At 50.6% G+C, this 8,925-nt stretch overlaps 1 long non-coding RNA gene across 1 annotated transcript; it reads right to left on the bottom strand.

Moving 5' to 3' along the window:
* Positions 1-6,355: 6,355 nt before the first annotated feature.
* Positions 6,356-8,710, bottom strand: LOC134482673 (uncharacterized). The gene is made up of 2 exons (XR_010059064.1): positions 8,236-8,710; positions 6,356-6,629 (listed from the first exon to the last, which is right to left on the bottom strand). It is a non-coding gene; the product is annotated as an uncharacterized LOC134482673 (long non-coding RNA).
* Between the last annotated feature and the right edge of the window lie 215 nt (positions 8,711-8,925).

The raw sequence follows: 8,925 nt of genomic DNA, 5'->3' as shown, positions 1-8,925 counted from the left end.
CACCCTAATAGAAGGGCTAAGTTACCCCACTATGGGAGGGAGCCTTTGTGCCTTGGTGAATCCAGGCAACCCAGCGGCTTCGGGAACAGGTAAGGAATGTATGTATGTGTGTATATGTGTGTGTGTGTATGTGTGTGTGTATGTATGTGTGTATGTATGTATGTGTGTATGTATGTGTATGTATATGTATGTATGCATGCATGCATGCATGCATGTGTGTAGGTATATATGTGTGTGTATGTATGCATGCATGCATGTATGTGTGTATGTATGTATGTGTGTATGCATGTATGCATGTATGTGTGAATGTATGTATGTGTGTGTATGTATGTGTGTATATATGTATGTATGCATGCATGTATGTATGTATTTTTCCTGGTTTTAAGGAAGTTCCTTAGTACAGAAAGGCTGAGGGGCTGCTGCCAGCTCATTGTGTGGAAGCAAGGGAAGGCAGGGGGCATGGCTACCCAGGCTCATGTGCTGTATCCATCTGGATCCCAGGGCTACTAGTTTCTTGATCTTCAAGGGGTGCAGGACACAAGGTTAAAGAGCCCATCGGTCTTAATCTCTTGAAGGTGTCGCTCCGAGTTCAAATCTCAGCTCCCCCTCCTTTTAGTCTCACGCCCCTCAGAAGGTTACGTGTGACTGTTCCCCAGACACCCTTATCCTCACTACAGACAAGGAGGACAAGGTCGACCATCACCCCAAGCTGCTCTGTTGGTGGTCAGCATGTGAGGTACCTGCCAGTCGTGGCATCTGCCTTGATCTTGGGCTTGGCCAGGCCAGCATGCTGACCAATTTCCACGCACTCCATGCTCCCCGTTCCTCATGCCCATAGGGCATGGAGGACTCCGTGGTACTTCCGGAGCCTCCGTGCGGTAACATCATCAGCTCACAAGGGAATAAGTGTGATAATAGATTGGTGCTGTAGTGAACCGTGGCTGGCTCCTACCAACGTGAGGCTCCGGTGTGCTCCACAAGTGTGAGGTCAGTGGCCGCCTTCCACACACAGGTCAGCCGTTCGACATTCTCTCCCGAAGGGAGCCGCTGGAGCCTTGCTGTAGCTGACAGAGTCTGGTGAACACTAGAACCTGACTGGATACAACGGACTAGCTTGCTTAGTGGTGAATAGGGTCAGTCGAAGATCAAAACGAGTCCTGTGTTGGCGCTAGTGTCTTGGGTGTTCCTCGTCTTAACTCCTGATTTATTATTTCTCTCGGGGCTGTGTCAAAATTCCTGGCCAATGCAGTGGAAGGAACAAAGGACTTATTTTGGCTTACAGCTTAAGGACATATAGTCTACAATGACAGGTGATGGGGGTGGATAGAAAAAATTCGAAGGAAATGATCAGGGGAGGCAGAGGGGGGGGAGGGGAGGGGGAAAGGAGATGTGCAGGAACTGACAGATAGACAGATAGACAGACACTGGCACCTGGTAGGTTTTCTCCTTTTTATTTAGTCTAGGACCACAGCCCAGGGATGGTACCATTTCTAGGGTAGGATTTCTAGGCTCAACTTCTCTGAAAATTAATCTTCTCTGGAAATTCCCTCACAGGTACAAATCCAGTCACGTTGACAATAGGCCAATCGTCACAATCGATGACAACTTGTTCTAGAAGTAGTACCCCGCTTAGGTACTATATATTAATTTTAGAGGCACTAGCTAGAAAAATAATAATAATCAGACCAGAGATCATCACTGTTGACACTTTGGAATCTTCTAGGTTCCACCACCACCTTGTGTATACGCGTCTGTTTTGTTTTGTTTTGTTTTATAATACTACACGATGCTTTTAAAAGATTTATTTTACTTTTAATTTGGTGAATATGTGTCATCCCGCTCTCTGTCACGTATGAGGGACGGCTGGTCCCTGCCTGGCTCTGTTCTTCTTGCTGCTGCTTTGTGAAGATGTTTTGTGAAGGCACCGCTCGCTGTCTATCCCATTCCTAGGCCCCTGCAACACTGACCTGACATTTCTGAAAGGTATTGAAGCCCTCGAACCTGGCTGCTCTAATGTGGCCAGCCACACGCTTAATGTCACAGCTGACCCACCCTCCTTCCTCCAAGCACAAGCCCGGCCTCTTCCGATGGGCATCCGTACCTTCTCAATTCTGCAAACGGACTTCTCTTACCCCTCTCCTGGGTCCCAGAGCCATTTGTTAAATCCTCATCATCCTTGAATATAGATCTTTTACCCCAAGAAGACTTCCCAGAGTCTCTTACAGCTCTCTCCGTCCTCCGAGGCAGTTTTCCCTGCTCTGCCAGTACCACCCTTGTGCCTGGTGCTTCCTACCACCCCTGACCTTTGGTTTTAATCTGGTTCTCTCAATGCAGGGCTGGTGAGAAGGGGCCCCTCCAGCCTGTCTGTCCCTCCTGCATAAATCCCCGCAGGCTGGGCTTGCTGGTGCTCTGTAGTGATCCAGCACCTTTTTCCTAGGTGGTATTTTGGTTGGGGAGTTGTACAGTCATATACAGTGTACCTGTCCTAGTCCGTGTTAGAGAACCATGCCCTGGACATCATCACTTAGGACAAGGGGACAGAGAGGCCAGGATCCAGCACTTCCTCACTGTGTAGCCTTCGGTAAGACATTTTAGCTTGTGTGTGTGTGTGTGCACATGTGCCAGGACCAGAGCTTGTTGTCAGCTGTATTCCTCTGTTGATCCCACTTTATTTTTACCAGATGGGATCTCTTGATGAACCCAAAGCTGGCCATATTTGGCCAGACCTCCTGGTCCTCAAGCCCTCAAGATCTACCCACGTCTCCCCTCCCAGCACCTGGGTTACAGAGGTGCATTGCTGCCCGCATTTTCAGGGGAGCGTTTCTTACGCCCCATTTTGCTCCTGATAACTGTAGGGCGTTTCTATGCCTGTGTTAGCTCCCAAATCAGTGATACCAAGACCTGGTGTTTTTATCAATAAGCAGCAGACACCACGCAGGGCAGGTTCTGAGCTATTCTAACCCTCTCTGGCTCCCGTTTCCCAGCCTCTCCTCAGCCGCGTGGCATTACACTGGTTTGCTCTGGTCCACATGTGCCCTTACGGCTGCTCTCTCACTGTGACTCCATGACAGATCTGCCTGTTTATCCAACATGGTCTCCCCACCTCTCTCTCTTCCTCCTTGTTTCTTGTGACCCCCTAGACTGGGATCAGGAAGTCCTGCCCAGCTCTTGGCTGAATCAGCTCTTTATTAACCAATCAGAGGTGATGGATGACAGTGTTTACAAACACTGAGACCGGAGAAGCTTGACCACGGAGAAGCTTGACCATGCTGCCTAGTTGCTGACTGCAGCTAAATGTCAGGGCTTAGAAATAAGCATCTGAACACACAGTGCCCAAACCAATCCCCCAACAGCTCTTATGGGGGGTGCTAGGGATTAAACCCTGGCATACAATAAACATCCTATACCCGCTAAAGCATCTCCCAGTCCTCCTTTTGAACCCCAGACCTCTCTTTCCTCAACTGTCCAGCAGGGACAGAAATATGCCTTCTAAGGGGTCATGAGCACTTAGAATGATACTGGGCATGCCATTCTCATAGCTTTGGAGCCCACAGGCCGTCCCATGTCTGCATAGGCAGCTAGCGGTAACCAGAAATCCGTCCATATTGTCTTCTGAAAGACTGACTTTCAAAGGTCCTTGTCCTGTGCTCCAACAGCACGCTGAGCCCTAGCAGCAGCCCTGGACTGCCCCCACCCGCTGTTCCTTTTCTCTGGTGTATGAACGCTTATTTCAGCTCTCAACTATTTGTGAAGATAGGCCCTGCCTTCAACTAAGTCCCTTTCCGGCTTGGTCCTCCATGTTGCCTCCCAGGCTTCTGCATCACGGAAGCAGCCGGGATGAGCTGGCAGACACAAGACGTTCCTTAGAGTGAGGAGGGGAGGCAAAGGACCGTGTTGAGGCAAAGAGCCAGCCCGTGGCTCACAGTTCAGCTTCTCGGTGCCGGTAGAGTCCCTTTTATATCCAAAAATCTGTGTGAGGTGTGGGCACCCCCAAGATCCATATCCCAGGTCAGGGAACCAAGCCTCAGAGCACACAGACTTCAGTTGCACAACTGCAAAGACCAAGGCTGGCATTTGTCACCACTGAGACCAGTTCTGGACAGTCATCTCCAGGGGGAGAGCTCTGAGCTGGAAAAGAGCCCCTCAGAGTCCTAGCTTCACGTCTGGGCCTGCCAGGAAGCCCTTCTTGGGGGAGGAGGGACCAGGTGACAGGCAGATCCGAAATGTATAGGATTAAATATTTACATTAGGAAGGGTAAGGGCTAAATGCCTCGGGTGTGGCAAGCCAAGGGGGAGTAGACAGTGCTGTGGGGTGACCCCCAAAGGGTGTCCTAGAGAAGGACTTCTTTGGGGACAGCAGAGCTCCTGAGGAAGAGTGGGCTGGAGCAGAGACCTGATACGCCTCCTACGTGGGAATATGAGGTGGTCAGGAGCCACATACTTCTGTATAATTAGGTCTGTCCCTCAGCAGCGGCTGCAATTAGCTGCAGGTGGGAAGACAAGAATTCCCATGGCCAAGGCCACTTCTGCACCTAGGGTGGCTTACCTGGGCTCCTGCTGTTCAGGCATGGCCGTGCATTTCTGCTTCCGGCAAGAGCAGCCCAAAGGCAGGTGGGCCAAGTGGGATGCCAAAGTCCTCGGTGGAAGAGGGACTTACTGGCGCCTCCTTCCTGTCCCTGAGCTGAGCTCCCTATGACGTCCCTATGTCCCTATGAGCGTCTCAGCCTAGTGGTCCAGCTGGCTAAGGAGCCCATTGCTTCTTCCCTGTGCACACAGACACCACTCACGGTCTGGAGCAAAACCACCTGCCTTTTCTTCCTAGAGCGGTGGTTCTGGACCCCCTTTGGGGGGATCCTGTATCCGATATCCTGCATATCAGATATTTGCGTGACGATTCAGAACAGCAGCAAAATTACAGGTGTGAAGTAGCAACAAAATAATTTTATGGCTGGGGATCACGGTGGCATAAGGTATTTAAGGGTTGCAGCGTTAGGATGGTTGAGAGGCACCATCCCAGAGCTACTCATGACCTACGACCAGTCATGGTCTTTTATGTATGCCTCCCGTCATAGGGAGCTCAGCTCAGGGGCAGGAATACTCAAAGAATTGGGCCTTTTGAGGCAGTCAGCCTATCCTGCCATTAGTGGAAAATGTCTTGAGGGCAGGGGTGCATTAATTCTACATGTTTTAATTTTGAAAACTATTTTTTATTATGAGCGATTAAGAGTGTCTATGTGTATCTTTGGATTATACATACGACTGTAAGGGCCCCACAGAGTCCAGAAGAGGGCGACGGATCCTGAGAGCTGGAGTTACAGGCAGTTGTAATCTGTCTGATATTGGTGCTGGGAACCGAACTAGCATCGTCTGCAAGAGCAGTGTGTGTTCTCAACTGCTGGGCTGTCGTCTCTCCAGCCCCTGCGGGTTGCTCTTGTCAGGCTTGAAAATGTTATCTGATTTATCTACCTCTATCCTGACTCAGAAATTGCTGTCTGCGTTTGCGCTCCGTGGCCCCGCCTCACCTTAAAGCGAAACAGAAATGAGAAGGTGGAAGCAGGAATATAATTATCTACATCTTACAGACAGGGCAAAGCAGCCTAGAGATGTGAGATGCTGGTTCGAAACCACTTGGGGTGGTTGACGGTATCCCAGCACCCCTCCCCCCAACACCCTACTCTGACCCCACCAAGTAGCTGCCCTCGTGTTTGAAGGGGTTTGAGCCAGTGGGCAGTACATGCCAAGTATGTGTGTGCCCTTGTCTGAGTCAAGAGTCAGTGGTGTGAGTGACCAGGGAGAGTTCAGTGTCTTAAAGGAAAAAGCTCCCCCCAGAGTCTTGTGCATTTGAATGCTTGGTCCCTAGTTGCTGATGGTGTTGGAGGTGGGTGGGTGGGTGGCTTCAGAGGTGTGGCCTTGTATGTCACTTTGAGAGTAAAAAGGTCGCTACCATTTGTCATTTGCTTTCTGCTTCGTGTTCGGCCATGCCTCTACCGTGCCAGCATGGAGTCTGACCCCCTGAAACTACAACAGGTCCCAGGTGTGAGGCCCAAAGAAGAGCCTTGCATCAGACATCACCCTCAGTTCCACGGGTGGGTCCCGCCACAGAGGCTTATAGCAGATGTGAGGCGTGAGGGGTTTGCGCCCTTCCTTTGTTAAGAACTGCTTTCAGCTCTATGAATGGATTGGAAATGAGGGCTTTGGAGCCAGAGGGACAGAGTTAGAATCTTAGTGACAGGATGCCACCCAGAGCACATGACTTAGCCCACCTGTGACTCAGTCCATTCATTTAAGGTAAAAAAAAAACAAAAAAACAAAACCATCGTTGTAATGATCAATGAAAGACACATTAGACGCCATAGCCAATTCTTCAAAGTTTTAGTATATCGCCTAGTATATGTACATTAGGAGTTACATGGTTATTTTTTAAATCAGCAAAAGTTTGATGTGGCAAATTCTGGGGCAGCTTACTTTCCCTGAGCTTCAGTCTTGTGATCCAATCATGGGGACGAAACGGAATAATGATGCCCACCACAGAGGATTGCCTGTGATGCTTTTGTGTGAAGGGCGAGAGGAAGACACTTGGCACTTATTGTGATTGGTGTCTCTCAGCCTCTTTCTCATTCCGTCTTCTGCTGAGGGACAGAGAGAAAAAGCACAAAGGCTGGGCCAAGAGGAAGTGATTGAACTGGCCGGCAAGTCTGGATTCAGAGGATGCTAACAGTCGCCTCTCCACCCCCACCTCAGCAGAGACCTTAGGAACAACCAGGGCAGAACCCCAGGACTATGTCAAGGGGCTCCTGTCTGTTCTCCAAGCCTCCCAGCAGGAAGCCTGCCTGTTGGTCATAGCTGGTCCGCATGGTGAGCTCTTGCTTGGGCACCGGGACGATGTACGGTCACAGGCACTGCCAACGATGGGAACGCTCCTTTGGAAGAACCAGGTGTATGCGGGAAAATCCCCTCCTTCACCTCCTCGTGAAGGCTGGGTCTCTACTTCTCAGGAAGCATTGGCATAATTTTCTAATCAAGTTGAAGTCTGTGGCCCGTAGTTAGAGACAATAAATGAAATGCAATTTGAGCTACCACTTCGCCTGGGTCTCGGTCTCTGGAAGTGGGTGGGGGTGAGAAGTTGGTCTTGCTGAGAGAAGAACTTGACCCTCCCTGACCTAGACTGTTTTAGCCCCCACCCCCCAGCCCCACTGCGAGCTCGAGGGGGTGGGACCCTGGACTTTATTTCAGGTAATCATTGCAAATCCTGATTTTGATCTGTCAGGTCAAAGTGCGCACTGCTCTGTAAATCAATGCGTACTATTAAGCCCGCTCTTTGTTTTTCCTCCTTCCAGCGCCTTCTACCTACCATGCCTAGGGTTTAGACCTGGAGATCATTGTTTAATCAATATTAAACCATTCGCATAGCTTAAGTGTTTGCTTATGTGCTTGGAATCGTTGCTCGCATGGAGAACAAGTGATGTCCTAATCTGCCTTCACTATGCTCCCCAACACTCTAATTATGTAATTTAGAGAAGGACATTTCCTGACAGCAGTTCTCAGTGTGCAGCAGCAAATGCTGGCTGGGGACGGCCCAAACAACCCTGTAATAGCTAGCACATGGACCCGCTGCCTGGGTCCGGGCTCTGGCTTGGGACGGGCGCCGTCCACTTGGGTTAAGGCTTTCAAATGATGGCGTATTAGTGCAAGTAGAAGTAATTTCACATGAAAGGAGCTGAGGCTAATAGCCCATCTCCAGTCTCTCTGAGTTTACGGAATAGGCCCTCACTGCAGATTGTTACCGACCCAGACAGCCGGGGAACAGCTCTCGCCTAACTCGTCAGACTAACGCAGCCAAAGGCGTGTCCAAGAGGCCAAATTTTAGGCCAAGCCTCTCCATGTCTTGCCAAGTCTCACCTCTGTGGGCCAGAGGCTGAGCCTGAGTGTCCCAAAGGTCTCCACATTTTGGGGATTGTTGAGGTAGAAGTGTGCATACTTTCTCATGCGTCCATCCCCTTGCTAGGGTCGGCGAGTGGCGGAACCTTCACTTGTCTAGTTGGTTAAATTGGGCAGTTGGAACCCTTAACGCCTTTCTCCTCACCAGGCTGCCAGCATTAGCGCTGATTTGTATCTTGATCCCATTGACTCTGTGTTTAGAGTCCATCTTGATGCTTTCTGCCTCGGTGAGGCCTACGTGTGCTCACGGAGCAGGCTAGGACTCTTTTTCCTGCTTCCTCTCCTCCCGAGGCTTACCTGTTTCAGCTGGGGTGGTGAGGTGGCATCTGAAGCGTGGGTCATCGGGCAGAGAGTCCAGCTGTGAAAACCATCCAGCTGCACCAGGCCTGGGCTCCTGAAGATCCCAGAGGAAGGGTAGAGACTCGTGAGGAGCAGCCAGAGCTGTGGAAATGTTCATTTGGCTGTGAATCTCAAACCAGTGCCTCAGCCTTTCTAGAAGCCAGTTGCTATGGTGATGGAAGCGGTGCCAATGGCAAGAGTTGTTTTTGTGGTTAGAGTGCCTGTCTCAGACAAAAGAGATCAGGGTTAACCCAACAGCACGCAAGTCCTCGCTCTCTTCCAGGGGTTGGATGTTGCTGGCCCCGTTTGGGAAAGGTAGGGGGTGGGGGCGGCAACCTTCTGAGAGGAGCCATTTTGCTCTGGCTTTATTTCGGGCATCTGAGAGCCTGCCCAGAAATGAGAGGTCATCTCACGCTCCCAGGAGGCAGGAATGCCACGGGGCTCACCCAGGGCGAAGGGCTGCTCGGTTACAGCAAGAATGAGACTAAAAATTCCTTGCTCTCTAGGCAAACTCACTCGCGATAGAGTGTTCTTTATGGAGCCCTCTGCCACCCAGAGTCTGGCCATAGCTCGCAGGGGTTTGCGCCTTCAGGCCACATTTTGTCTTGGGCCTCAAATATCAACTCTCCCCTTAAAATTTCCTAAGCA

The sequence above is a fragment of the Rattus norvegicus genome, chromosome 17, assembly GCF_036323735.1.
Source record: "Rattus norvegicus strain BN/NHsdMcwi chromosome 17, GRCr8, whole genome shotgun sequence".
Classification (NCBI taxonomy): Eukaryota; Metazoa; Chordata; class Mammalia; order Rodentia; family Muridae; genus Rattus; species Rattus norvegicus.
The sequence above is the reverse complement of the archived record's forward strand: the minus strand, read 5'-3'. Positions and strand labels throughout refer to the sequence as shown.